The sequence below is a fragment of the Muntiacus reevesi genome, chromosome 3, assembly GCF_963930625.1.
Source record: "Muntiacus reevesi chromosome 3, mMunRee1.1, whole genome shotgun sequence".
Classification (NCBI taxonomy): Eukaryota; Metazoa; Chordata; class Mammalia; order Artiodactyla; family Cervidae; genus Muntiacus; species Muntiacus reevesi.
In genome coordinates, this window is record NC_089251.1 from 174,307,633 (window position 1) to 174,335,313 (window position 27,681).

General features: G+C 39.6%; 1 long non-coding RNA gene across 1 annotated transcript; it reads left to right on the plus strand.

Annotated features, from left to right (window-relative positions):
- The first annotated feature begins 1,142 nt into the window (after nt 1–1,142).
- LOC136165173 (uncharacterized) lies at nt 1,143–27,349 on the plus strand. Its single transcript, XR_010662470.1, has 4 exons — nt 1,143–1,577; nt 17,110–17,231; nt 20,217–20,351; nt 26,486–27,349. It is a non-coding gene; the product is annotated as an uncharacterized lncRNA (long non-coding RNA).
- Nucleotides 27,350–27,681: the final 332 nt, after the last annotated feature.

The following is a 27,681-nucleotide window of genomic DNA, read 5'->3' on the forward strand; positions in this document are numbered from 1 at the left end:
TCTGATCCTTCAACAAAGGCAATTATTTCAGTTTTAAATATTGGGGTCACATTTTTATGTTACAGTTGATTCAGAGAGATAGCTGTAAAATATGCAACATTCAGAAGGCCTTTGGTTTTCTCTTAAATTATTCCAAAATGCTAGACTAGCACGTTAGATTTGGGGATTTGGGACTGAGACATAATTAGAAGAAAGCCCGGCATTGACAACAGTGATCCAATGCCTTCTTTTTCCCCCAAGAGAAAATTATAAAGGATATGCTAAGTCTCCATTAGTGAAATCATAATGTGACAGTCATTACCCTTTAAAATTTAAACAGTAGTTACAACAGTAAGTTAAAATTCCACTAGACAGTGTAACTCCTGCTGGTTAGGTTGAAGGCATGATATTTCCATCTTTCAGATCAAACACAGTTGTATACTGGCATTTTTGCATGATTCAATCTACTAGTTAGATTTAGGCTAACTTTTTTACATTTCATACAGGTTTTACAACTTTATATAACTGCAGCATTCATTTAATTTCTAATTAAATGGTTATTTTATCTAGTACATTACAGACTTTCCCCTGGAGGATATGGTTTAGCACCAAACTTTTCAATAATTAAGTTAGTGTGGATGCGAATAGTTTTTACCTGCATAAACATTAGTAATTATGTTTGGTTTGTTTCTCGAGGCTAGAGCAAAGCTTGCCAATTTTGATATTACCTGGGTTGTTTCCAAGATTTCTATCAATGCTAAGACAGTCACCTATCAGGGTAAAGCCCAACAACAGAGTCACTTTTATTGTTGGATCAACGAAAGTCATCAAAACATACTGTAATACCTACGGTTCTTGATATTTAATATATTTAAATCTATGAAACAAGGAATGAACATTCACTGGTTACGCATTGTGAGAACTTGTATCCTTAACAGTATTCATCATATCTATAACACTATTCATAGTTCACTTCAAATGCCAGACTTAAGTAATGGGAATACTCCTTGAGCAAAACATAAATAAATCACTGCAGTGGAATTCAATTAGATTAGATCTGCTGTTCTTTGGTACAGAAGCAGAGAAGCAGCAATGCCTGAAAGCAGAGTCATGTAGCCCCTGACTTGGAACAAGGCCGCCAGGCTCTGCCCTTGGAAACTAAGAGTAGGGCACGCTTTGTGAATGAGTTTGCACTGCAGCAGAAAGAAGCAAAGAAAAACTTGGCCTTCTTCCCTCAGCACTTCCACAAAGACATAAATTGTGCATTGAAGGATGCGGACAGGAGAAACCTCTCCAAGCTAAGCTCCAGGGAAAGGTCTGCTTTGTATTCCTTGGAAACTCACAAAGACACTGGTGTGGAATTTAAGGACTGTCAAATTTTCCTTCAACCGGGAATATGTGAAGGGACCCAGACTTCCCTAATCATGCATGGGTCAGAGAAGAAAAAAAACAACAACTGGGCTGGAGAGGCTATGGAAAGGAACTGGAGAGTTTCCCATGTCAAGAACCGCCAAACTGTGCTTCTGATCTACTGAGGAGCAGATGGGAGGAGAAGGGAGGAGATGACTTTGAGCTGCAGATCTCATCCTGGCATTCAGGTGAGTTTCAACTTTTCACTAGAATTCTTAACAGAAAGAAAACTTCTTATGAATTTTATGTTGTGAAAAAAGATAAAACTTAACCAAAAGCACTAAAAAATCTCAAATACCAAAACCAAAAACTTGTGGTTCTTTCAGTTTTAGATAACATGTCTTTTTTCTCTTGAAATTTTCTCTTGAAAATTTCCTTCTTTCTTTATGATGGAGAAAAATACACATTTTCCTTTTTGCTTAAGATGTGCATATCTGGACAATACTATCTGTGGTCTGCTTGGTGGTGGCACTTGATAATTGATTAAATGACTGATAACAATTATATCTTTAACTTGGTAATGAAAGTTTTCTGCACTTTGAACATCAAATGCAGTCAAATCTGGTTATAAGATGGGTTAAGGTAGAGAAGGAGGCTCAAGAATAGGTAAAGACAAATTCCCTATCCATCAACAATACAGTTGAATAGGGACAAAAATTGGATTATGGGAACTGGAGGGTGGCGCATTTGGATGCAAAATTAAATAAGTTCAACTGCAGATGTGCAAAGGTGTTTAGTCACTTGTGCTATCCATATCCATGTAGTGGAGACTATCTATACCTAGAAGCATCTCATTAGTGCAGAGGCACCCAGAAGGAAATTCTCAGAGATAACCGTACAAATGCTGTATCACCAGTTGTAAAACAAAAATATTATACATGACTTTTTAATATCTCCTCAGAGGGACATAATCAGGAAAATGTATTTGCTTTCCAAGAAAACATATCAAATAAGTAAATGATTCAATATGTAAGAAAAATTTTTCATTAATAATCTTCATAAAATTGTTTCATAAAAAAGCTTACATATGAAAATAATTTTTCACTGAAATAGATTTACTCTTTGATGTTAATAGACTTAGCTGTTCAAATTAATTTTAAATTTTGTGAAAAACAATATAAAATATTGGCTTTGTTATGATCTATGAAATTACTTTTTAATATTTCTTTGTACCCTTGAGCAATTTAAAATCTATGAAGTAATACATTCTTCCATAGGATACAATCACTATGGTGATTCTGAAACCTTAATTTTTATATTAAACAAAAGCATTAGGTTCTGGAGTTTATTGGGGCAAAAAAATGAAATACACAATTGCCTTGAAATATTATCTACAAGTAATAAAATATTTATACATGATTTAACTGTTTTTATATAAAAATGTAGATTTTTAATCCATTATAGTCGAGGTGTGAATGGTGTAAATTACCTCAGGTAAATACTTGTACTAAGTGCTCTTGGGTGAATTGCAATCAAAATTAAGATCTATAATTTAACAAAAGTCACCTCTAACTCACTCTTTGTTAATTTCAAACAAGTAGAATTAAATATAATTATTAAAATTAGGTTTTATGGAGTTAAAACCTTCCATGTGCAATGTTTGTCAATCCCTACCAGTTTACTGTTATTTAAAGTTATAAAATTTACCTGTAAGCCTTCTATTAAATAATTCTAGGATTTCATAAAATTGTCTCCATGTTTGGGAAAACTCCTAGCTAACCCCTCAAAATGCGAACATTCCTGAAATGAAGGTGGTATCAAATATCTCATGATTAGGTTGCTGTTTTCAATCTGATATTTTGATAACAAAAACTTGATCACATTCAGAAAGACCTTTCTAAATTAAATGCAGAAATACAGGCCATTTCACTCATTAAATGGAATTCAATACAATTGAAATGGAAAACAGTAAGGTGATAAAACCATGACTTTCTGTATTGAATAAAAATAATTCAGTGAAAATGTAAAGAATAAAACATAGACCACATCCACTCCTTTAAAGTACAGTGTAACTTACATTGATGTAAAGGTATGTTACGACCCATTCTGAGATGTCTCTCTGGGAGCTTAACACTGTCACAAACTGGTGTTAAGCTGCTTTATCCGTGAAGCTTCCAAAAGTTTTACCAAGAAAAATATAATCACGTTTCCTTTCAAGTTGTTCTATGATAAAAATGGATTCAAGTTTTAATTTTTTCTAGCAAATGCGGATCATTCACTGCAATGTAAAGCCCAATTTTCATTATGATTATAGGTCATTCCTTGGCACATAAATGACCAAAATGTACTTAAAATTGAGTGCTCAAAAACATATGTGTAGATGGACAAATAAACCATGGGGTGTGTTATGACCCACTTTGGGGAATTAAGATATTATCCATGTAATTATTTAATTCAAATAATGAGAGTATTTATCTATAAACATATATTGTGTTAGCTTAATGAAGGAAGATTATGATGCTGAATAGAACTATATTTATGTTATATATTTTAGCTGGTTTTAACAATCAAAAATAAGCAGAATTGGAAATTACTATAGGTCATACCCAAATCCTATTAAAATGCATAATTTCAAATTTCTTTAAAACTCTGCTTGATGCAACAGGAAGAGAACTGAACTGGGAGCCAATAGATAGGGCTGAACTTGGACAAGACATTTCACCTCCCTAATGCTTTGTTCTCATTATACTGTAAATAAAACATGGACTAAATTTCTCTAACTCTATTGGATGTTTTAAGGTCCTTTTCAGCCCCACCACTCCATGATCTTTCAGTCTGTCTCTGTGAGGCTTACCTTCATATTTCATTTCCATTTATTTTTCCTGACTGGAATTCTGATAGCCAAATGGCCCCATATGACTGACACGGCCAAAATAAGAGAAAAAGAAAAAAGTTTAAAAACTAGAGAATGTGAAAGTGAAAGTTGCTCAGTCACGTCCGACTCTTCGTGACCCCATGGACTGTCCATGGAATTCTCCAGGCTAGAACACTGGAGTGGGTAGCCTTTCCCTTCTCCAGGGGATCTTCCCAACCCAGGGATTGAACCCAGGTCTCCCGCACTGCAGGCGGATTCTTTACCAGTTGAGCCACAAGGGAAGCCCAAGAATACTGGAGTGAGTAGCCTATCCCTTCTTCAGGGCATCGTCCCGACCCAGGAATCAAATCAGGGTCTCCTGCATTGCAGGCGGATTCTTTACCAACTGAGCCTATCAGGGACTCCCCAAAAACTAGAGAAGTTATAGCAAATAAACACCTTTGATAAAGCAAGAATTTACAGTGAACTCCCAAGTTGTACAAAGATTTTTAAATATGTAATTATTTTTTTAATGTACCACATTTAAAAAATGAAGACAAACTGGTTATTGACAAATAAAGTGCCCTTGAATAAATTTGGAGCTCTTGACCCCTTAGGGCCATTGACATTGACTGTAGGATGCTTTGAATATGCCAGGTTACTCAGTGAAGATAAAAACCCATAAAAAGAAGAACACTATATGAAGAAAGGAGAAAGAAATTAAAAATTAAAACATAAAATTGGTCAAGTCATAAAAATATAATTAAAAAAGTCCTCTGAGGCATTCTATCACGATTAACATAAAGAGTTGTAACATTTTCAATTAAAAAGGGAGATAATTCATTACAAGATGAAATGTAGGCCTCTCCAAGTATTATTTCATATAAGTCCTTTCAGAGATCACCAAAAAGGCTTAAACAATATTACCATGAAAGACTATTTTGGAATATCTTAATGATCTGTTTAAAATGTTGAATAAAATTGATAGCTATCACTGTTAATACATCAGTTCTACCCAGCCAAGGAAATATAGTAGCCATTTACCATAAGCAATTACTTTGAGGGATTCTGTGATTATCCTGAGATTTCAAATAAAAGCAGACTGTTTTATTTGCACTATAAAGCAAACTGTTAATATTTCATACTTCTTCGATAGAAAGGTGGCAATTTTGAGAAATTCTAAATCCCCAAGAATCAATTTGACACTTTTTGGGCTGATTAACTTCAGGGTGCCTTGGACACAGTAAGTCCTCAATAAAAATGGAATGAGGTTGCTAAAGCCCTCTTCTCCTTACGTTAGTTCCCACCAAAAACTATTCCCAGCTTCATCATTGTACCTGAGCAGTGATCGTCAAAGAGCGTTTTCTGGGTTGCTATTATTATGCAAATATGTCCAACAGGGGTTAAATGATGTGACATGCGTCCCTTACACGGCAGGAATTATCTGAAAATATTAACATGCTGACATATATTACAAGTCTCCAAGGGGGATACATGGTATGTAGCCACCCCAGATAGATTGGTTCTGTATCTCTTGAAACATCTCACTGGACTACTGTTTCGCTAAAATCACCTTGAAAATGTGGTTGTGTATGGTTGACACCCTTGGCCAGCCAATCAAATTCCCCTTCATTCTAGGCTCACTCCCTCTAGATGCTCCTAACACAACGTGTCCAATAATAAATGATGTCTAATATTTCCTTTGTTTATCAAACATACAATCTTGCTGAACCTGTACCAATCTCCTTGCAGGGGACACAATGTGGAAGATGCATTTTTTTTTCACCTCTCCCTCTTACTTCACTGTTGTTTGTTTGTTTTTTCTTTATGGTAGACACATTTAACATGCTTTCCTTATTTGCATTTCTGTATATATAATTTGCTCACTAGTGAGCCTGAAGCAGTAACCTGTGTAACGTATGGAAGTCATTAGAACTGCTTTAGTAGGAACGAAAGAAAAAAAAGCAAGGACGGGGAAGAGGAAGAAAAGAAAGAATAACACTCAGCTTCTGATGACCAAAATCAAGTCTTGTGTCAACAGTCATGAAGGTCAGAAATGATAAAGGGAAGAGTTGTTTACAGTCCCATTCACTCTCACTTGGCTTGTTGAGAGCCAAGCCTGGCTACTAGATCTAAGAATTTATTATATACCAGAGGTAGAGAGAACTCAGTGTAATGGAAAGAAGGCAGAACACCACTGCAGGTCTGTGGAAGAGAAAGTTGTGGAGGGAAGGGAGCAGAGAAAGATGTCTTGGTTTTCTTTCTTTATTTCAAAATCCCAGCACATAAAATGTGTTAGATTGGATGAGAGTGTGCTGAGGGTACAGAGGCTTTATCTTGCTTCCTATACGGATTTTGGGGGACAGACAATTTCTCAGGGTGCCTGGAACAACCTGGGAGGTCCAAATGGTTGGATACGATGAGGGAATCCAAGTAAGCTGGGTACCTTTGGGAAGATATTCCAAAGTTCCACTGTGCTCCATCAGAAAAGTGGCGAAGGCACCTGATGGCGCTGATTGAGACATCTCTAGCTCAAACCATCCCTGCACTCTGGCTACTGAGTGATCAGACCAGTTCGGGGTCAACCGTGAGTCAGCTAGACATCAGGAGGATATGCCAAGCCCCCAAAGGCAAAAACCACAGCTCACAGCAGCAGCCTGTCTGTCACACACACACCTAGACACAATTCAGTGGGACGCAGCCAATGCCCACATGTGAGCCAGCACGATACCAAGAGACAATGCCTCAAGCCCCCCACGCACCCAACCACGCTAAGGGTGATGGTTGGGGTAGAAAGAGCAGGTATTACCTGGGCCAGAACCTATAGGACATTGAATTTCACCTACTTATCTAAGACTGTTCAAATGAGAAGAGGTTGAGACATGTTAACTGGCGAGTCTGAAATGCCCTCTACCTGGTATGGTAAGAGTTCAAAATGATCAGACAAGTCTTAGAAAAAATAAACTAGGGTTTTCTTGGCATAGCTAACTATGTGCAAATTTTCAGCACCTGTCATTGTCTTAAAACACTTGCTTTCTATACCATGTATCATATTCTATTTTGTATTGTTGTCTATGTTTTTTAAAGCTAGTAATGTCTTGTGTCTGCTTTTGAAAATATAGCTTCATGAGGACAAGGACACATTATATTTCTATAGTTTACTATATATTATAAGCATAGTACTTACACATACAGCAACAATATTAATTATAATGCTTTTTCATAATTCTGCCCAATTCTATACATATTGATCACATTTGGATTATATAATAAATTTTCTATTACAGAATGTACCTAGCATAATTGAACATTCCATGTTGAAGAGGTATAGTATCTCTTAGCTTATAGTGCCAGAAGAGAAATTTCAATCAACATAGAAATGAGTGTTGTGCAATTATCACTCACATAATCATACAGTTACTTTTACCCAACAGTGGAAATTCACTATGGTCATTATATGTTACAGATAGCTGGCATTTTTCAATAAGAAAAATAATGACATCTTGGACATGTTCATTGGCAGAAACTCTAGTACATCTTATTTCAAAGTGGAAGATGTTCATAAAAGACATATAATATAAATCATGAAGCCAAGTTAAAATAGACTTTGTCTCAAGCAAGATATTTGCAGGTTCTCTTTATAGTGAAAAGAAAACTCAGCGACTTCTCCAGATTTGACCTTTCTGGGTGACTTACCTGAATAAAATGAGAAGAATTTAAAAATAACAAAAGAAGCTCTCATTCCAAAATGGGGTTATACACTGGAAACAAAGTGTCTTTATATTACTGTTGCCTGAGTTAAGGGGTAGAGTTAAATATAATGTATTTGTTCACTCTTGTATTTTTCCCTCAAGCACAGGAGTGTGTAAATAAGAAGCTCAGGCCTTTTCAAACCTATACCACCATATTTCATTTATGGCATTCAATAAGGTCAAAAGGCAAAGAATAAAAACTCCCAGCATGGGCTAACTTTGTCAATTTAAAATGTGGTTCACCATTCAGCCCGTTGTTAAGCAAGCTGTTCAAATAATGTCTTGGTTCACATGTCTGTGGGTCTCTGCGAGGCTTCAAAGTCTGGGGAATGGCCTATGCAAGTTTGAAATCTAACCTTCCTCACCCTTCCATCTTTCTGTCTCCTGTTTTCTGATCTTTTTAATCCAGAACCTTTAATAGAAAAATTCTGTTGCCAGACTGAAAACAGCATGGGGTCAACATCCCATACAGGTTATTTAAAGCAACATCTACAGTCTTTTAAATGTTTCAAGAGCAATTTAGTTCACCTCTGGGTACCCTTCTTCAAACACATTCTATTAAATACACATAAACACAAGTCAAACATATTTAAGATGAGATTATCAAAAGTCAAAAACCAGATAAACTTAAATGCTTAAATAAAATACTCTTTAAGCAACATATATATCTCAGTTCATTAATTAATATAAAAGCAAAATATTTTAAATAGACAATGTGAAGGAGTAGATAACAGAATATAGTGGAACCAAATCTACTGTCTTCAAGGAACAACTACTTCTAACAATAGGGGCACAAAGAGTCAAACACAACAACTAAACAACAGCAACAACAACTTCTAACAAAACCAATAACCGGAACCAATAGCTAATAAGAAAATCCAGTACATGTTAGACACAGAAAGTCCTAATTTCCCATATTAAATGCAACAGACGATGGAGTCCAGCGTTTTCCTTGCTATCTCAAAGTGGAAGTCAACTATCATAAAACTAAAATAAAACCATCAGATGTTGTGTATATTCTACTATGGAATCTGATTTACAAATCAAAGGATGCTTGTTCTTTCTCCTGTTACTCATTTCCCTTCTGGATTCCTCCTCAGCCATTCTTTTAAAGGCAAAATCTTGGCATTAACAACATACCTAGAAAAACAACACTCTGCGTAACTAGCTTATGGAAGGACATCTGTAACACAGCGTGTGTGTGCCAGAATCACGAGCAAAGGTAGGGACATATCAATTCCAGTAACTTAATAAAAATGCTTTCGAAAAGTAGGATTTAATCACCACATTGTGCACAGTACCCGTGGACCATCCAATTCGCTACAGAGGAAAGAACTGTTTTACTGGAGGATGCCAGATTAAGGAGGTTCTTAGCAACAATTAAACTGAAAGACTATAAAACATGAGACAACACAAGCAAAAACTTAAACAAAATGCCTCTACGTGGAGTTTTATATTTTATCAAAATCTGAATGGAAGGCAGTCAAAAAACATTCAATAAAGGCAGAAAGAAGTAAAAACAAACAAAAAAAAAAAAGAAAGAAAAGAAAATCACACAAAAGTAATTTATAAAAACCAAGTTTTCACCCACACTCAGTCAACTCTTGGGCCCTTCTCCAGACTGGAAAACAATGTATGCTATGACAGAACTCCAAAGTAAGATCTCAGGGTAAAACTTTAATCTAAAAAAGATTGAACACATACCAGCACATTCAATATAAAGCATGTCCAAAGCCCCCGCACGTGTTCAGGTTTGCTATTTGGTTCTCTCAGGCAATTCACATGCAGCTTTGAAGCAACAGCATGCGGCACAATAAAATAAACACTTACCAGACAAATCACCACTCCCTGAAGCAACGAAGAGAAAACATCACTTACCTAGGAAAGAAGAAAGGAGTAGAGATTAAGATGTTATCACCTAAAGACAATTATAGCAGTTCTTAGATTGTCCCATCCTCTTTACTGCCTGAATTTTCTCAGTGAACATTATTAGGCTTTTCAAGCCAAATTTTAATTTATTTATGACATAAAGGGAATTGGATGAGAAGTGACTTCAACAAGACACTACCATGTTGTAAAATCTCCTGTGAGCTCATTCTGCCCCAAGTCACTGACATATACCCACAGGCAAGCACAAAGCGGAAGATGGTAACAAGAATCTGAAAGGAGTGAAAACACAGTCTTCAGTTGCTTCCACGAAGAGCAAAGGATTGTCAGGGAACTGGGCATCAAGAGTGCTTTGCCGTGAACTCGTAACAGGATATGGAAGGGAGGGCTGTGCTTGTTTAGTCGCTCAGTCGTGTCTGACTCTGTGACCCCATGACTGTAGCCCCCCCGGGCTCCTCTGTCCATGGGATTCTCCAGGCAAGAATACTGGAGTGGGTTGCCATGCCCTCCTCCAGGGGATCTTCCTGACCCAGGGATCGAACCCAGGTCTCCTGCATTGCAGGCGGATTCTTCACTGTCTGAGCCACCAAGGGTTATGCCCTTAACCAGACCTGGACCATCCCCAGCCTGCATACCTGGATTTAACCAGTGGTTTGAGAGTATGTTCAAAGTTTTCTAGGAAGAAGCAATAATGATAGCTTATTGGATCCCAAAGCTCAGTGATCATGAAACATAGGTTTTTATGATTTTAAGTTAACTCTGATTCAAAACATCTTTATTGTCAAGTTATTCAAAGTGCAGAACATTTACAATTTGATGAACTTTCTAATTTCAGAGCTAATTGGTTATCAAGTGAGAAAATATTGACAAGCCTAAGAGATGCCAGGAATTGCTGGCTGTCACTAGAACCAAGAAGAAGTCAGGAGCAGATGCTTCCTCAGGGTTCCTCCCCCACCAAAGACCCAAACCTACTGACATTTTGATTTCAGATTTCCAGCCTCCAGAACTGTGAGACAATAAATTTTCATTGTTCAAGGCACACAGTTTGTGCTAGCATTCCTAAGAAATTCATATAGATTTGTGGAATAGAAAGGAAAAAATATCTGTAAGAATCATTATGAAGATACTCTGTAGTCCATCTGGATAGGAATGTGTATGAGTTTGGATCCTCTGAGAATCAAATGCCAAGACAGGACTAAACACGCAAGGATTTGTGAGAGGAAATGCCTGGGAGGAAGGGTCTGGGGAGAAAGTCTAGGGAGGCTGGGAGATCATGACCACTGTCTGACCCCAAGGGGAGGAGCAAGGGAGGGGCGGTTGGGTGGGAGGTGCTTAGACTGCAGCCTCAGAAAGATCTGGCAAAGTCACTGAGGCTCCTTTAGCTCCTCCCAGGAAGGGAGTGATCCTTGGCATCTCCATGTTCTGCACCAGGTCACTGGAAAGGAGCGGTGAGGTCTGGCCTCACGCCTTCTGTCAATCAGGAGTCCTCATGGCCTCTGGGCAATCAGAAAGTCAGGGAAAAGAGACAAACAACTAGGGTTTGAGCCAGTGTGATGAGGGGAGACCTGCATCGAGATGAGTTCAGTTTCTACATATGCAGAGTATTAGGCACCAACTGTATGCTCAGGGGATGGAAAGGGGGCTCAGGGGAGCAAGTGAGAGGATGAGATTGAATTTCTGAAAACATGGCTATAGTTTCAGGAGAGCAGATGAGATGAGGAAGGTTCAGGGAAAAGAAGAGACCCCAGTAAAAGCCATAAACTTAACCAATAGGAAAAAGGCATCCAAATTAACCAGGTTTTAAGAGGCGAGTAAGAGATGTATGCTCTTGCCTGGAAAATCCCATGGATGGAGGAGCCTGGTAGGCTGCAGTCCATGGGGTCGCGAAGAGTCAAACACGACTGAGCAACTTCACTTTCACTTTTCACTTTCCATGCATTGAAGAAGGAAATGGCAGCCCACTCCAGTGTTCTTGCCTGGAGAATCCCAGGGACGGGGGAGCCTGGTGGCCTGCCGTCTATGGGGTCGCACAGAGTTGGACACGACTGAAGGGACTTAGCAGCAGCAGCAGCAGCAGCAAGAGATGTCTGGAGCTTCCCGTGTGGCACTAGTGGTAAAGAACCCGCCTGCTAATGCAGGAGACATAAGAGACGTGGGTTTGATTCCTGGGTTGGGAAGATCCCCTGGAGCAGGGCATGGCAACCCACTCCAGTACTCTTGCCTGGAGAATCCCATGGACTGAGGAGCTTTGTGGGCTGCAGTCCATTTGTTCGCAAAGAATTGGACAAGACTGAGCACACATGTACACGCACAAGAGATGCATGAGGCCTCGTGGGGCAGGGCTGCCTTGTCCTCGGAGCCCAGGGGAAAGGTTTTTCAGGAGGAGGAGCAGTTGTGGAGTCCAATATGCAGAGTGACCAAGAATGACTAGAGAGGGAAGCAGTGGGTTTCCATGATTAAGGGAACTTCCAAGAAGGTGATGGAGGTGAAAGTCTGAGCTGTGTGAGGTTAGGTCATGGACCAGCAAATACAGACATTATATTTACTACTTTCCTGGTAGTGAGCAGAAAAAGGACAGGAGTTAAGGGGGAAAAAACAGCTGATATTCTAAGGGACAATATTTGGTATTTGAGTATTATCTGAACACTTCCTATCAGATACAATGATGTGCTAACACAGGGGTCCCCAACCTCACCTCTGGAATCTAATGCCTGATGATCTGATGTAATAATAATAGAAATAAAGTGTACAATAAGTGTAATGTGTGTGAATCACTCCCATCCCCCATCCAGGGAAAAACTGTCTTCCAGGAAAGCAGTTTTTGGTGCCAAAAAGATTGGGGACTGCTACTCTAAAAGATACAGTGTTTCTCAACTCCTGAACTGTCTATAAAGCCCTTAGGTATCTGTTCTGGGATTCATGGTCTCCAGAAAGAAGACACAATAGAAAAGAAGCACTGGGAATACAACAAGCATCATATATATTTTTTTAAGTGATGCAGTTTACATGACAATGTCTCTCTCTTTCCCTAGACAAGAAGTTTTTTTTATCTCCAACCCATCGTCCTCTGCCAGAGAGAAAGAGAAATCCACCGTCTCTTCCTTCTCTGGCTTAATTGGGGATTCGTTCAGCAAGCCCCTTAACACGCCATGGTTGCACGCCCACAGCTGCTGCTGCAGCCTTCCCACAGGGAGCTCTTAGCCAACAACAGACAGATCAATACCTGCCCGTTTGGAAGACACGGTGCTCCTGCCGCTTCCACACGGACCTCCTCAGATGCTCATACCCGGAGGGGCTTTCTTGCACTCCAATCTGCCCCCCACGCCCTTTGTTAATCACAGACAAGTTACTGAGAAGTTAAGCAAAGCATTAAGTCACCAGATGTCTTGATGTCTAAAGATCAAGTCAAATGAGACATTCTATCACAGCTCATTTATATTTGCTTTTACTTTGCATTTTTTCGGGGAATATGATTATCAGAGCTAAACTGAGGTCTAGGAAATATCTGTTCTTCCCAAATCAGAGAAGATGTGAGAGCTGGAGGTGGTCTCTTCCTGGTCCTTCTTCCCGTCCCCCTGTACCACTTCAAATGGGATTCAATACTATCTACTGGTAAAAGTGCCCATTTAAAAAATGCACACACACACACACAATCAATTTTAGTCTGAAACACTTGCAATTCCAAAGTACCCTGTTTTGGTCATCACATTTTAGAAAAAGACATTTTATTTTGGTAGGTTTTTATTTTTAAATACCTTGTCATTAGGTTGCCTTTGTCACCCCTTTTGGGGGGTTCATAACTGATAATTTTGTATGAAGCAGACAGACACAGCACATCTAAAATAACTAGACTCTGTTTCAGTGTGAGTTATTAAACTGCTTGGGCTATAAACTGAAATGTGAGATGATAAAGGCCTGGATGATATTGAAGCACTGCTTATTGTTGCAAATGCAGGCATGTTTAGAATTCCAATGCCAGTGAGGGTTTCAGCTACATAGTGCCAAGCCCTCCGGAGGGGAAATCTGCCAAAGCCCCTTTAACCACATGCCTGTAGGAATTTGTGCACTTAATTAAATGCACATACTAAGTAGTTAAACAGCAGAGTCACTGTTTATTCACATACATATCACTGAATCACCAGATGGCATGTAATAGAGACCTAAACTCCCTGATGGTGTGTTACACATCACATAAACCACACTAAACACAGGTGGGGACCGTCTCTATTTGTATCTGTATAAACTCTACAGATAAACCTAACGAAGAGAAAAATAACACACAACATAGTGAATTGGAGAAACAAGACTTTAAGATGTCTCAATTCCTAAGCATTCAGGAGAGATACTGCCAACTTTGAACATTTGTTTTCAGAAGTCGTCTGAACACGGTCTGGCATAATTTAATTAATCGTACACTTTCTAACCATAATGTCACCTTTGATCGCAAGACACAGCAAATATGACATCTACGGAAAAGCAGAATAGACGATATTGGTTGATATTGCATAAAAATTTCCTGGTAGACTTCAGTTTCTAGAATTTCACCAAGATCAAAGTCCCTTCATTATAGAACAGTGGCTTGAGCCAGAGAAGACGCTCTGTGGCCAACTTTTCTTTTGGAACTGGACTGAATACAGTCCAGGGTGTCTGTGGTGAACAGACCTTAAGGTGGCTTCCACTCCTGGAGTCCACGCCCTTGTGTAAGGGCCTTTTATTGCGTGTGGGTGGGGCCTGTTGACTTCTCCATCCTCATCTCTTGACACTGATCCTCGCCTCCCACAAAGCTGCACAGCACCCTGCCAGTGCTTCCCCCGCACAGAACCTCTGTAGCTCCTAAACTGTGCCAAGTTGCCCAACCTCTGGGTTCTGCACGAGCTACCCACTCTGCCTGTTCCCCACCTGCTGTCTGCCTGGCTAATTTCTACTCTTTCTTTAGAACTCCGCTCAGATATCACTTCTCTTGGGAACCCTTCCAGATTCCCGTAAAACTGAGTTAGCTCTTTCCTAGGTGATCCCATCACATCATATTCTAAGTGCTTTATGAACATGTCTTAGCCCAGATACTTTTGGTAATAATCAATGGAGTCCCATTTTAAATAAAGCAAGCTAAAAATTATTGGAAAAATGTGCTGGGGTATCTCTTGAAACCCAAAAGCATATTTGAAAAACTTAGGTTTCAAGAAAGGTGAGAGCCAATTCAATGACTGGGAAGCCATCAGAAAACGGGGCTACTGATGGCTCTGTCTCCCTCTTTTCCTCTTTTCAGAGTGTGACAATCTCCTGCCACTCTTTTTCTGTTAGGCAGCTCCATGCCAGATAAAACACCTCTTCTCTCATGGCCCTGCATGCGTGCATGCTCAGTCACTTCAGTCGTGTCCGACTCTTTGCAACCCTATGGACTGTAGCCCACCAGGCTCCTCTGTCCATGGGATTTCTCCAGGCAAGAATACTGGAGTGGGTTGCTATGTCCTCCTCCAGGGGATCTTCCTGACCCAGGGATTGAACCCGAGTCTTCTGTGGCTCCTGCATTGCCGGTGGATTCTTTACCACTGAGCCACTGGGGAAGATCCTTATGGCCCTAGATTTTATTTATCCAGTTCAAGCAATCCACCCTGATACACAAGCATTTCTCAACCCCAATTCTGAAAGACAAGAAAGAGATTCTACCTTGCCAGCTAAAACTGAACATCCCTCCTTGGGATGATCATGATGGGGAAAGGACACAGAGCTGTTGAGGTCCACTCCTGTGCTTGGGGGCGCTGTTCTCAGACAACGGGAGTCAGGTTATCAATTATCACACTGCATGCAATTGTCTGGTTACTAGTCAGTCTCTTCTACTACTCTATAAGCTCTATGAGGGCAGAATTTGTATCTAAATTTCCGTTGAGTGCCTATTATCTGATACAGTAGCCAGTACCAAAGAAGTGCTCAATAAACAGCAATTGAATAAGTGAAAAGCATTGTCTGCTTTCCCTTTGATTAATCGTTCTGTCAGTAAAAACAAAAATTATTTAATTTAGTCATAAAAGTATTGACTAAAAAATGCTTCTTTCCCATAGTCTTCAAAACAACTAGAGAGAAAACTGAGGGACTGTAGCTTTGCTTAGCACAGATTAGTGATGGATATAATGGATTCACTCCTCCTCACACACTTCCTAAAATAGACTCATCTTCTTTAAGCCAGTATTTCCTAGAAGTTGAACACAAGGCATAGGCTCATTGAAGACTCAATCACCTCTTGAATTACAAAGAATTTTTACTTCGCTTGAAGCTCTACTATTATTCATAAATGACTCAAATTAACCAGCCATGAATTTTCCCACTGAAAAATTCCCATCTGTTAAAGTGTCTTAGGGAATGTAAAGTCTTAGTCCCTAGGAGGGCTGTGTATGTGTGCGCATGCATATACACATTCTAAATCTTGGTTTAAAAATCAAGATCTATTTAAGTACCTGAGAGAAGTTCTAGGCAATATCCAACCTAAAAATAAAGACACAACAATATAAAACCTTTCTAAATCTATAATGTGATTTCATATTCTTCTATAGACATTTGACCCACATAATCCTGCAATCAGGATAGATTAGCTCTCTGGTTATTAATAATATCACATGATGCTTGTCTGGAGGAACTTCCTAAGGCCCCTGCAGACTTTGGTCTGAACCAAAGTTGACTGGGGTGCAATTTTTTCTTCTATTGAGTCCTGCCTCTTTATTGCTAAATAATGATCAACTCTTCCTGCTTCCAAGTCTAAGGAAATAGCATCTCCCTAAACCTTTTCTTTTTTAAAAAATATTTTTAATTGAAGGATAATTGCTTTACAATATTGTGTTGGTTTCTGCCATACATCAACATGCATCAGTCATAAGCATACACATGTCCCCTCCCTCTCGAACCTTGCTCCCAACTCTCATCCCATCCCACCCCTCTAGGTTATCACAGAGCCCTGGTCTGAGTTCCCTGAGTTATACAACAAATTCCCACTAGCTAGCTATTTAACATATGGTAATGTATATGTTTCCATGCTGCTCTCTTCATTCATCCCACCCTGTCCCTCCCCGAGCTGTGTGGACTTTTAGAACATCCTCAGCTGGTCTGCTTATTTCAGTGACTTGGACCAGGAAACCTACAGACAGTCCATTTTAACAATACCTCTCAATCACTAAGATTCTTCTCCTGGAATGTAGCTGACTGAATTTCAATATAAAAGACACCTGGGGGGTTAGCTGAAGGCTTTAAATATTTTTACCTGCAATAACTCTTCAATATTGTTTCTTTGTCCGATAGGGGTAAATGGCAGAGACACAGGTGGGTCGGTAATATTAACCTGCCAGTTGTTGAGGGTCAGCTGTTGAGTTCCCAGGATCATGACTACTAATTCTATCCTCCGGCCTGTATTCATGTCCCTGGTAAGTAGGATTTAATTTTTGTTAACTCCATATCTGTCTCTTTTTCTCCCCTCAACCCAGCATCACATACATACAAACCTACACAGTTTCTGTCAACACCCATGCCATCTGCTCTGAAGACTCAAAGGTAACGTACTTTTCCAAAGACCCAGGAATATATTAGCCTAAATGAATAAATTCCTTCCAGGGACTTCCCTGGTAGCCCAGTGGTTACATTGCAGGGGTTGCAGGTTTCATCTCTGGTGGGAAATTAATATCCCACATGCCATGCAGTGAGGCCAAAAAACAGACAGAAACAAGGCAAAACAAAAATTTTTCCAAAATTATTTGGGCATGAAAGCTGATTGTGCCGAATGAAAGACGGAGCAGTAAATCAGAGGGCAATGCGTTGCTTTCCCCCTAGGCAGGCTGGCACTCTCCTGTCTTTGCTTACGATGATTCTGCTAAAAAGTTATCTCATTTCCCTGATTTAACTTTTGCTGTGATGGTCATGGTCAGACTAAGGGAGAATGAGCTGGGTAAGATGATGACACAAGGGCCTTTCAAACTCTGCCCCAAATACCTGCAGGAAAGACTTCTCTTCTACTGCACAGAGGAATTACTAGTAACTATGACTTTAATCTGCCTATACTCTTCTCTCAGCATTGGTGGACCTGACTTTCCCAGCTCCCGATTTGAGTAGGACTATTGGTCGGCCAAGCCAATATAACACCAGTAACTGTCTGCAGCAAGTGTCTGCAGTGGTGTAGGGAAAAATCCTCACAGACTTTTCAGATTTTTTATTTTATAGATTTTTTATTGGCTCCCCACACTTTCTATTAATAAATTCCTCATCTCTATGGGAAGACCTGAGTTTGACCCTGGGATTGTCAATGGGGTCTCATTCTGGGATACAGTTTTCTAGGCTATGACTCTCTCATAAAATCAGGTAGGCATCTGAGTGACTTGCTTCCCCCTGGTTTACAAAGGACAATCACATAAGACCCAGGAATTGTTTGCCAAAGTCACCTAGTTGGCAGTGCAGGCCATTCTAAAGAGCCTTCTCTTGTGGTTTGAAATTCAATATCCCTTCCCCTTTAAAACAAAATTTCATGAAAAGAGAATGACTTTACATGAAGAAAAAAAAAACTTTCTTAAAAAAAAACCAGAAACTTATTCATGAAAATGAAAATATTTAAAAATTCTGCTTCAAGAGAGACGGTACCAAGAAACTAATTCAGGTGATAATAGGTATGAATTATATTTCATAAGATACAACCTTAACTATGAAACGTGTTGGTTTTATTTTTCCTTCTCTACTGCTTCATTTTACTAGCTGTAGCCAAGGTCAAAGATAAAGTTGCCTGTTAGTTACTTTTGAAATAATCCATGAGGGCTGACTTGTAACTTGGGAAATCAGGCAGTACCACACTTACTAAAGGGGTAATTTGCCAAATATGTTGTGTGTCTTCCTAATGAGCTAACTGCTCCAGTCCCCCTTGATCCCTAACTGGGAGCAAGCCTACCTACGGTCATAGGACTACTCCTGTGGGCTCTTAAGAAGCTTCAGTCGAGTAGCTTGGCTTTAGGCAGGTCTACTGGGCATCCTGTTCTGTCCATCTTATTTTCCCCACCTGCCATTGGGCCTGCCCCAGGTACCCCTCCCCGTAATGAGTGTTTCCAGTCATGGAGTCCTAGCCTTTTTATTAAGGAATCAGAACTCCGTATGACTTGGCCTCTCTAGGACTAGCACCTTGAACCAGAAAAGATTGAAGAGGAGGCTTACCAGGAGCTGAGTTTATATACACACAAGGGTTTCCCAGGTGGCACAGTGGTGAAAGAATCTGTCTGCCAATGCAGGAGATGCAAGAGACCTGGGTTTGATCCCTGCGTCCGGAAGAATCCCTGAAGTAGGAAATGGCAACCCATTCCAGTATTCTTGCCTGAAAAATCCCATGGACAGAGAAGCCTGGCAGGTTACAGTCCATGGGGTCACAGAATGTTGGACACAACTGAGGGACTAGCGCACGCGCGTGCACACACACACACACACACATACAGTGTCTGGCAAGCAAATCCTACATGTGCTTTTATAGCAGACAAGAAAAGAGTTCCCCTGCTGTACCAGTGGGGGCTGCTTTTGACTTCCCTAATCAGTATAGATTACAAAGGTTTTAAATGAAGGGTCCTTCCTTCCCTCCCCCACCTAAATATGTTTAAATATGTTTACAATGGGGAAATATATTTCCCACCGACTCAGAGTGTTGGGGGGGGGCATGCTTTATTATTGGGTGTATTTCAGGAGGAAGAAGTAGATCAGAGACATATATTAGGAAGCGCCCAGGGGCACACCCATGGCGATGACCTTTAAAGGGCACTAGTAAGTTACTTGACAGCGTAACCAGCAAGTGAATGATCCTGCTATGAAAGGTCACCTGAAACTAGAACAATATTTCCTATTTCAGCACATAAGCCAGTACCTTTTGACACATTTCTCTTCCTTGGGATGGTCTGATTTCTGCAGAATAGATCAGATGCATTTTTCTTTGCTTGGTGATAAATGTGTCTGATTGGACTCACGGTAACACTGGCTGGCGCTTGCAGGCAGTCTTTGCTATTTTGGTTGTTTTGAATGCTGGCTACCAAAAAGTGACATTTGCATTACTCTAGGTTATTTTGAGATATCACAGAATTTTTGAATGTTTAGAATTAAAAGGGGCTTCTGAAACACTCCAGTCTATTTTTTGCAAAAGAGAACACGGATGTGGGGAGGAACAAAGGCACTTGCCCAGGGTTACACAGCAAGGAAGGGTGGACCCCCGCTCCCTACTCTCTGGCCTGCCAGTTTCCATCCTAAATACAACACTGGTAGGTAAATCAGCCAATATTTAGTAGAGTGGATTAGCAATGCCCTCTGTTTAAATTCCCACAGGGCATTGAAAGTTCCTTAACTGGTGTCTCTCGTCTATAATCCAATTATCTCATATCTTTTTCCTATTTTCCCAGCAGGTCCCCAAGACCCTTGCTTTATTCTCTTCTCATCTGGCAGACGCCATGTGCTTGCTATGTCTGGTCGGCCATCACTTTTGTTTCCTAATCCAATTGCATGACTTGGTGTTCACAGTCCTACTCATTGTTCTGGTGAGTTAGACCATGACTATAGCTTGTCAAATCTCTTGTCTCTGGTGATCACTGAGGCTTCTCAATCTCCTATCCTGTGATGGGGTTTTATCCACACTGTTGGGAGGGAGGAAGTTATCTGAAGCAAATGTGTAAAATATCGAGCGGCTCTGCGTTTGGTCAAAGATACGAAGTTAGACTGAAAAAGCTCAATAACACCAAGCTGGTTGCTATTTTGCTTGCCTTTTTCCTCATTGGAAATGTAAAAAAAAAAAGTGATGGATTTCATTTCTCTTTAATATGTTATTGAAGATGGCAATTTTGCATAATCACAATGATTTTGATACAGAAACCAACTCATCACAATTTTTAAAAAGTGCATCAGCCACTGAATAGTTACTCAGTTAATATTCAGTGGGCAAACCACTCTTTCCTCCCACCAGCAACTATCTGGGTATGTGCAGTAAACATGGAGGGAAGGGGAAATACTCAGTCACAAGTTAGCTGTAGCTAGTATGTTTCTTAACATTTAGCAACACTATAATTTCATTTCCTGACCCCACACACAGATATCTTTGCACAGGAAGAAAGGGAAAAAAAGGGGGAGTAGGGGGAGAAACAGAAATTTTAACATTTGCCTGAGTTAAAATACACTGGACTTCCCTGATGCCTCAGCGGTCAAGAATTTGCCTGTAGTGCAGGAGACACAAGAGACATAGGTTTGATTCCTAGCTGGGGAATATCCCTTGGAGAAGGGAATGGCAACCCACTCCAGTATTCTTGCCTGAAAAATCCCATGGATAGAGGAGCCTGGAGGGTTACAGTTCATAGTGTCACAAAGAGTTGGACACGACTGAGCACACACAAACTAAAAGAACATTATCCTTGAAAATGTTTGCTGAGGAAGAAGGAAAGTTTCCCTAAGTGACTTTTAATGGCATGCCTCATGCCATGCTGTGAGCTACACAAGTAACTTTGAGTCAAGTTGAGATCCCAGGGTCCTGCAAGTACACGTACAAGGTGTACGTGACTCAGGTGGCAGCAGGGACATCCTGGCTGTCCCTAGTCAGCTACTCTAGGACCCAGCTCCCTACTAAGCTCCCTCTTCTGTGAAGTAGTTGGGTGCAGGCCCTCGTTTATATTTTTGATGGTGCTAGTGGTAAAGAACCCACCTGCCAATGCAGGAGACGTAAGCTTCCATCTCTAGGTCAGAAAGATCCCCCGGAGCGGGGTAGGGCAACCCATTTCAGTATTCTTGCTGGTGAATCCCATGGACAGAGAAGTTTGGCAAGCTACAGTCCAGAGGGTCGAAAAGAGTTGGATACAACTGAAGCGACTTAGCATGCATGCACACACTTATTAATATTTCCAATTTCTTCTTGTCTTTTAAATTTAAGTGTGCTTACTTGTAATATAGGAATAATGCTTTTCTTGTCCTGCTCCACAAATTTGCTGAATATAATGATAAAATGAGGAAGCAGAAAAGTGCTTTGAGCACTCCAGAAGAGGCTAATCTAACGCTATTATATAAGAAATTGTTATACCATAACATCTCTATCCTTTATGTCAAGTAGAAATGAAAGAGAGATATGGAAGATTTCTTTGGAAAACATTTAGAACCCAGAACAAAACAGTGCTTTGGTTTCTTTCCACTCAAAAATGCTAAGAATATACAATGCCTGTTGAACTGTATATTCCTATTTGATATAGCACTACATCATGGCAGATTTTTGATACACAAATTTCTATAAAACCAAAGTTGCAGACATTCTTCTCACTGATTGCCACAGGCTCTTGAATAATAAGGATAAATACATAGTAAAATTGCAATTCAAAGAAGAATGTTCTTATCAGAAAGAACAGACAAGCAGTATGTTTCCTTGCTCTGCAGCACAACAAATATTTTTAAGACATTCTGCAAATTAAATATGAATTAGTGATTTTTGTCATTTCTTATTCCAAAACGCATGGCATCAAAGAAAGAAATGCATTTGTCAGTAAGATTCAAACAGCCCAAATGTTCATTTCTAGAATGTTCCTTTTGAAACCCAACTCTGTGGTTTGGAATGTCGCTAGAGAATTATTCTTAGGGTCAAGATTATCAGGCCAAACCTGAATTTGGATCTGTACACTACTGGACTGAGGTTTATGCAAAGATGGGGCAAAGATCTAGTGAATAATTTTGAAAAATGAAGACAACATGAGTATAAACATGAAGTAAACGTGTTAAAAGATATGTGTGAGGTGTGTGTGGAAGGGGGGCTGAGTGAGGAGAGATATTATTTTAGGGGAGAAATGAGAGTATCAGACCATCTTTTCACAACCCCAATCCAGTGTCCATATTCACCACCACAGAGCACAGTTAATTTTTTTAATTAAAAAAATTACAGAGTGAAGTAAGCTAGAAAGATAAACACCAATAGAGTATACTAACACATATATATGGAATTTAAAAAGATGGTAACGATAACCCTATATGCAGGACAGAAAAAGAGACACAGGTGTATAGAACAGACTTTGGGACTCTGTGGGAGAAGGCGAGGGTGGGATGATCTGAGAGAATAGCATTGAAACAAGTATACTATCAAGTGTGAAACAGATCGCCAGTTCAGGTTGGATGCATGAGACAAGTGCTCAGGGCTGGTGCACTGGGAAGACCCAGAGGGATGGGATGTGGAGGGAGGTGGGAGGGGGGATCGGGATGGGGAACACATGTAAATCCATGGCTGATTCATGTCAATGTATGGCAAAAACCGCTACAATACTGTAAAGTAATTAGCCTTCAACTAATAAAAATAAATGGAAAAAAAATTATTTTATTTTTTGGCCACACCATGCAGCATGTGGGGTCTTAGTTCTCTGACCAGGATCCAAACCACACCCCTTGTAGTGGAAGCTGGGTCTTTAACAACTAGACCACTAGGAAAGTGCCCAGTGTGTGCCTATTAATTTGTTTCAGTCATGTCCGACTCTGTGACCCCATGGACTGTAGCCCACCAGACTCCTCTGTCCATGGGATTCTCGAGGCAAGAATACTGGAGTGAGTTGCCATTTCCTCCTCCAGGGGATCTTCCCAACCCAGGGATCAAACTCGAGTCTCTTATGTCTCCTGCATAATCAGGTGGGTTCTTTACCAGTAGCGCCATCTGGAAAATCCCCAGAGCACGCTTTAAAATAACAGAAAACTTAACGATCACACAACCTCATAAAGAATCTGCCTGCACTAACAAACACATGAAAAGATGCTCCACATCGCTCATTATCAGAGAAATGCAAATCAAAACCACAATGAGGTACCATTACACGCCAGTCAGGATGGCTGCTATCCAAAAGTCTACAAGCAATAAATGCTGGAGAGGGTGTGGAGAAAAGGGAACCCTCTTACACTGTTGGTGGGAATGCAAACTAGTACAGCCACTATGGAAAACAGTGTGGAGATTTCTTAAAAAACTGGAAATAGAACTACCATATGACCCAGCAATACCACTTCTGGGCATACACACTGAGGAAACCAGATCTGAAAGAGACACGTGCACCCCAATGTTCATCGCAGCACTGTTTATAATAGCCAGGACATGGAAGCAACCTAGATGCCCATCAGCAGACGAATGGATAAGGAAGCTGTGGTACATATACACCATGGAATATTACTCAGCCGTTAAAAAGAATTCATTTGAATCAGTTCTAATGAGATGGATGAAACTGGAGCCCATTATACAGAGTGAAGTAAGCCAGAAAGATAAAGAACATTACAGCATACTAACACATATATACGGAATTTAGAAAGATGGTAACGATGGCCCTATATGCAGGGCAGAAGAAGAGACGCAGAAGTACAGAACAGACTTTTGAACTCTGTGGGAGAAGGGGAGGGTGGGATGTTTCGAAAGAACAGCATGTATATTATCTGTGGTGAAACAGACCACCAGCCCAGGTGGGAGGCATGAGTCAAGTGCTCGGGCCTGTTGGGCTGGGAAGATCCAGAGGAATCGGGTGGAGAGGGAGGTGGGATGGGAGACCGGGATGGGGAATTCGTGTAACTCTATGGCTGATTCACATCAATGTATGACAAAACCCACTGAAAAATTAAAAAAAATAAAAATAAAAATAAATTAAAAAAAAAAAAAAAAAAAAAGAATCTGCCTGCAATGTGGGACACCGGGGTTTGATTGCTGGGTCGGGAATATCCCCTGCAGAAGGAAATGGCAACCCACTCCAGTATTCTTGCCTGGAAAACCCCATGGACAGAGGAGCCTGGCAGGCTGCAGTCCATGTGGTCACAAGAGTCGGACATGACTTAGAAACTAAACCACTATCACTGCAAAGAAAACTCCGCTGCACCAGGAAGATCAAAGCTTTTCTCCCAGTTTCTCTGTTTGGAATGTTCTTCTGTTCTTCTTGTAGCAATAGGAGGCAACATAGCCTTAAACAAGAAATTCTTAAAGAGAGCTGACGCCACCCGCTAAGGGCATTTTTAGAAATTTGTGGGGGCACTCTTTTTGCTTGTCAAAATGATAGGCAGTTTATGACGTTCAGTGGGCAGATGCCAAGGATGCTGTATCATTGACAGCATGCATGAGAGTTCCACACAATAAAGAGTTGTTTCTCACAGGGATTTTGAGCGTTGTAGGACATTTATGTAGGTGAAAACCAGCTGATAATTACCAGAGCCCTGAATCTAACTGTTTCAAATGCAAAAGTAAATTCTCTTTAGAATGCTTTTAAACAACACCGATTTCTTTTAGAAATTCAAGTACTGTATATAACAAAGGATGATTACACCGTTTTTTTGGTAAAAATCTTACCAAAATTTGTTCACAAGTTCAGAAAATCACATCAATGAGTGTAATGTCACTGGCTGTATACAAGCTGCAATATAACACAAGCGTCTTAGTCTTCATTTGTAGCTGTTACATCTATGGTGATTATCCATGTTTGTAGCAGTCACATTTATGCTGATCAAAGGATGCTCACACAGGTGTGAGCATCTGATATCATGAGGTCTTCCATGAAAGCTATAGCATTTATTATAATTTCTTTTATTTCCCATTACATTAAATTTTTTTAGGTTGGTTCTAAAAATACATATGTGAGTAAGTTATACCATTCATGAATTTTATTTCAGGATGGGAAAGAGAAAATTAGAAAATATTTACATTAAAAAGGACCATTGGGTGTAACAGAGTTGAGACGCATTGGCATAAATGACATGGTGCATTAGGAGACTTGATCTCTGGCAATCTTGGTCAACCATGTGTGAGTTTGGAGAAGCCGTGATATCCCGTGTCCACAGAATAGAAAATGGTGGGCTGCACTAGATCACTTTCAATTTTAAATCTCCACTCCCTGACTTAGACATTAGTTTCTGTTAAAAACGCTTTGAAAAAAATGAAAAAGCTTAGGACACTGGACAAAGTAAATATTTTGGAACTGGTACAAAGTGTTGAATGTAACTGACTGCTCTAGACAGAACAACTATGGTTAACTGGAAAATTTTGGAACACTTATTCAGGATTCTAAGAAGGAATAGTTGAGCATGTACATTCTTTGTGTATTTGTTAAAATTATGCAGTCACTTAAATATTAAAAGAGAATTTTGAAAACATGGGAAATCCTAATATGTTAAATAAAAATTAGGAATCAAAATTTTGAATTTGATAGAAAAAAATATGCCTACAGGAACATAGAAGGGACTATCTTTGGATGGTAGAACTTCTGATTCTTTTTTTAAAAAGTATGATTTTCTTAATTTTACATAGTTTCTATAACAAGTATGCATTCGAAGTCACTTCAGTTGTGTCTGACTCTTTCTGACTCTATGGACTGTAGCCGCCAGGCTCGTCTGTCCATGGGATTCTTCAGGCAAGAATACTGGAGTGGGTTGCCATTTCCTACTGCAGGATATCTTTCTGCTTGAGGGATCAAACCCATGTCTCTTATGTCTCCCGCATTGGCAGGCAGGTTCTTTACCAGTAGCACCACCTGGGAAGTCCCATAATGAGTATTTATTATTTTTAATTGACTTTTATTGGAATATAGTTGTTTCCAATGTTGTGTTAAGTTTCTACTGCATAGTATGCATAGAATGTACAGCAAAATCAATCAGCCGTACATTTACATACATCCGCTCCCTTTTGGACTTCCTTCCCATTTAGGTCTGGACCAGTGTGGTGGGCCCCTATGCTGCTGTTTGCTGTTTCTGCCTGAGATTAGAGTTCCTGTAAGTTCTCCAGTGCCAACCATCAGTGGCCACTTACAATATTATGCAAGCCTAGAACTTAAACTTTGAGCTCTCTGAACTCTACATACAATTCCAGAACCACATTACATACTGAAATATAATACTACTCATGTACCTATCCCTAGGCATGAGACTGTTAGTTTTGTGAAAGCATCCTAACTGCTAATTAGCTGTAGATCCTGAGTAGGTTTCTTAACTTCCTTGAGCTGGTAGAGTGATATTTATATCTGCCCTAATTCATGGCTATAAAACCAAAACTAAACCAAAAGCACTTTATAGATTTTAAAGAACTAAATTAATATCAAGTACATTATTATTTTTTTATTCATTCAAATGCATAGGGCAGAACAAGAATGTGATATATTCTCACTGATTATGTCACTATAATTATGATAATTAGAGACCTTTTTTTATTGACAAGTTCATCATTGCCTAAAACTGATTAGCAATGATGTGATATTTACATTAAAATAATGCATCTTATGCTAAAACTCATAGATGCACAGATATTAGTCAACATGCTATAATAGTTATAATCTGTTATAATAGTTATAATGTTATAACATTATAATGTTATAATAGTTATAATCTGTTATAATAGTCAACAGATATAATTGTTCAACATGTCAAGTATAGAATTATAAATTGACTCTATTCAGATTTGCACTTGTTAGAAATGCACATTCTGGACCTTGCTATTAGACTCAATTTATTTAACTTTGCGTGTTGGTCTCCTTCCATTGAACCTCTGGTAGGCCTCATAAAAAATGCTGGATACAGACGGTAACCCCAGTTGCTACTCTATTGGTTTGTTTGCATGTTAGAATTTCTTTTTATCATAGTTACTCTGCGATTTAACAGTAGGTGGTTAATGGAAATGTTATTTGCTGCAGTGGCAGACTAAATCAGTGGGAAATAAGGGGGTGGAGGGGGAGAGTTGGGGAAAAGAAAGAAATGTGTTTACACTTGACAATGTCACATGAAACAGCTGGAGCCCTGAGTCCTTGACTCTGGAACTGGCATGTTCTTTAAAGACCTCATCCACATTATCACATGCTCCTTCACACTTAGAAATCTATTAATTTACAATTAGTTGTATTGATTTTCTAG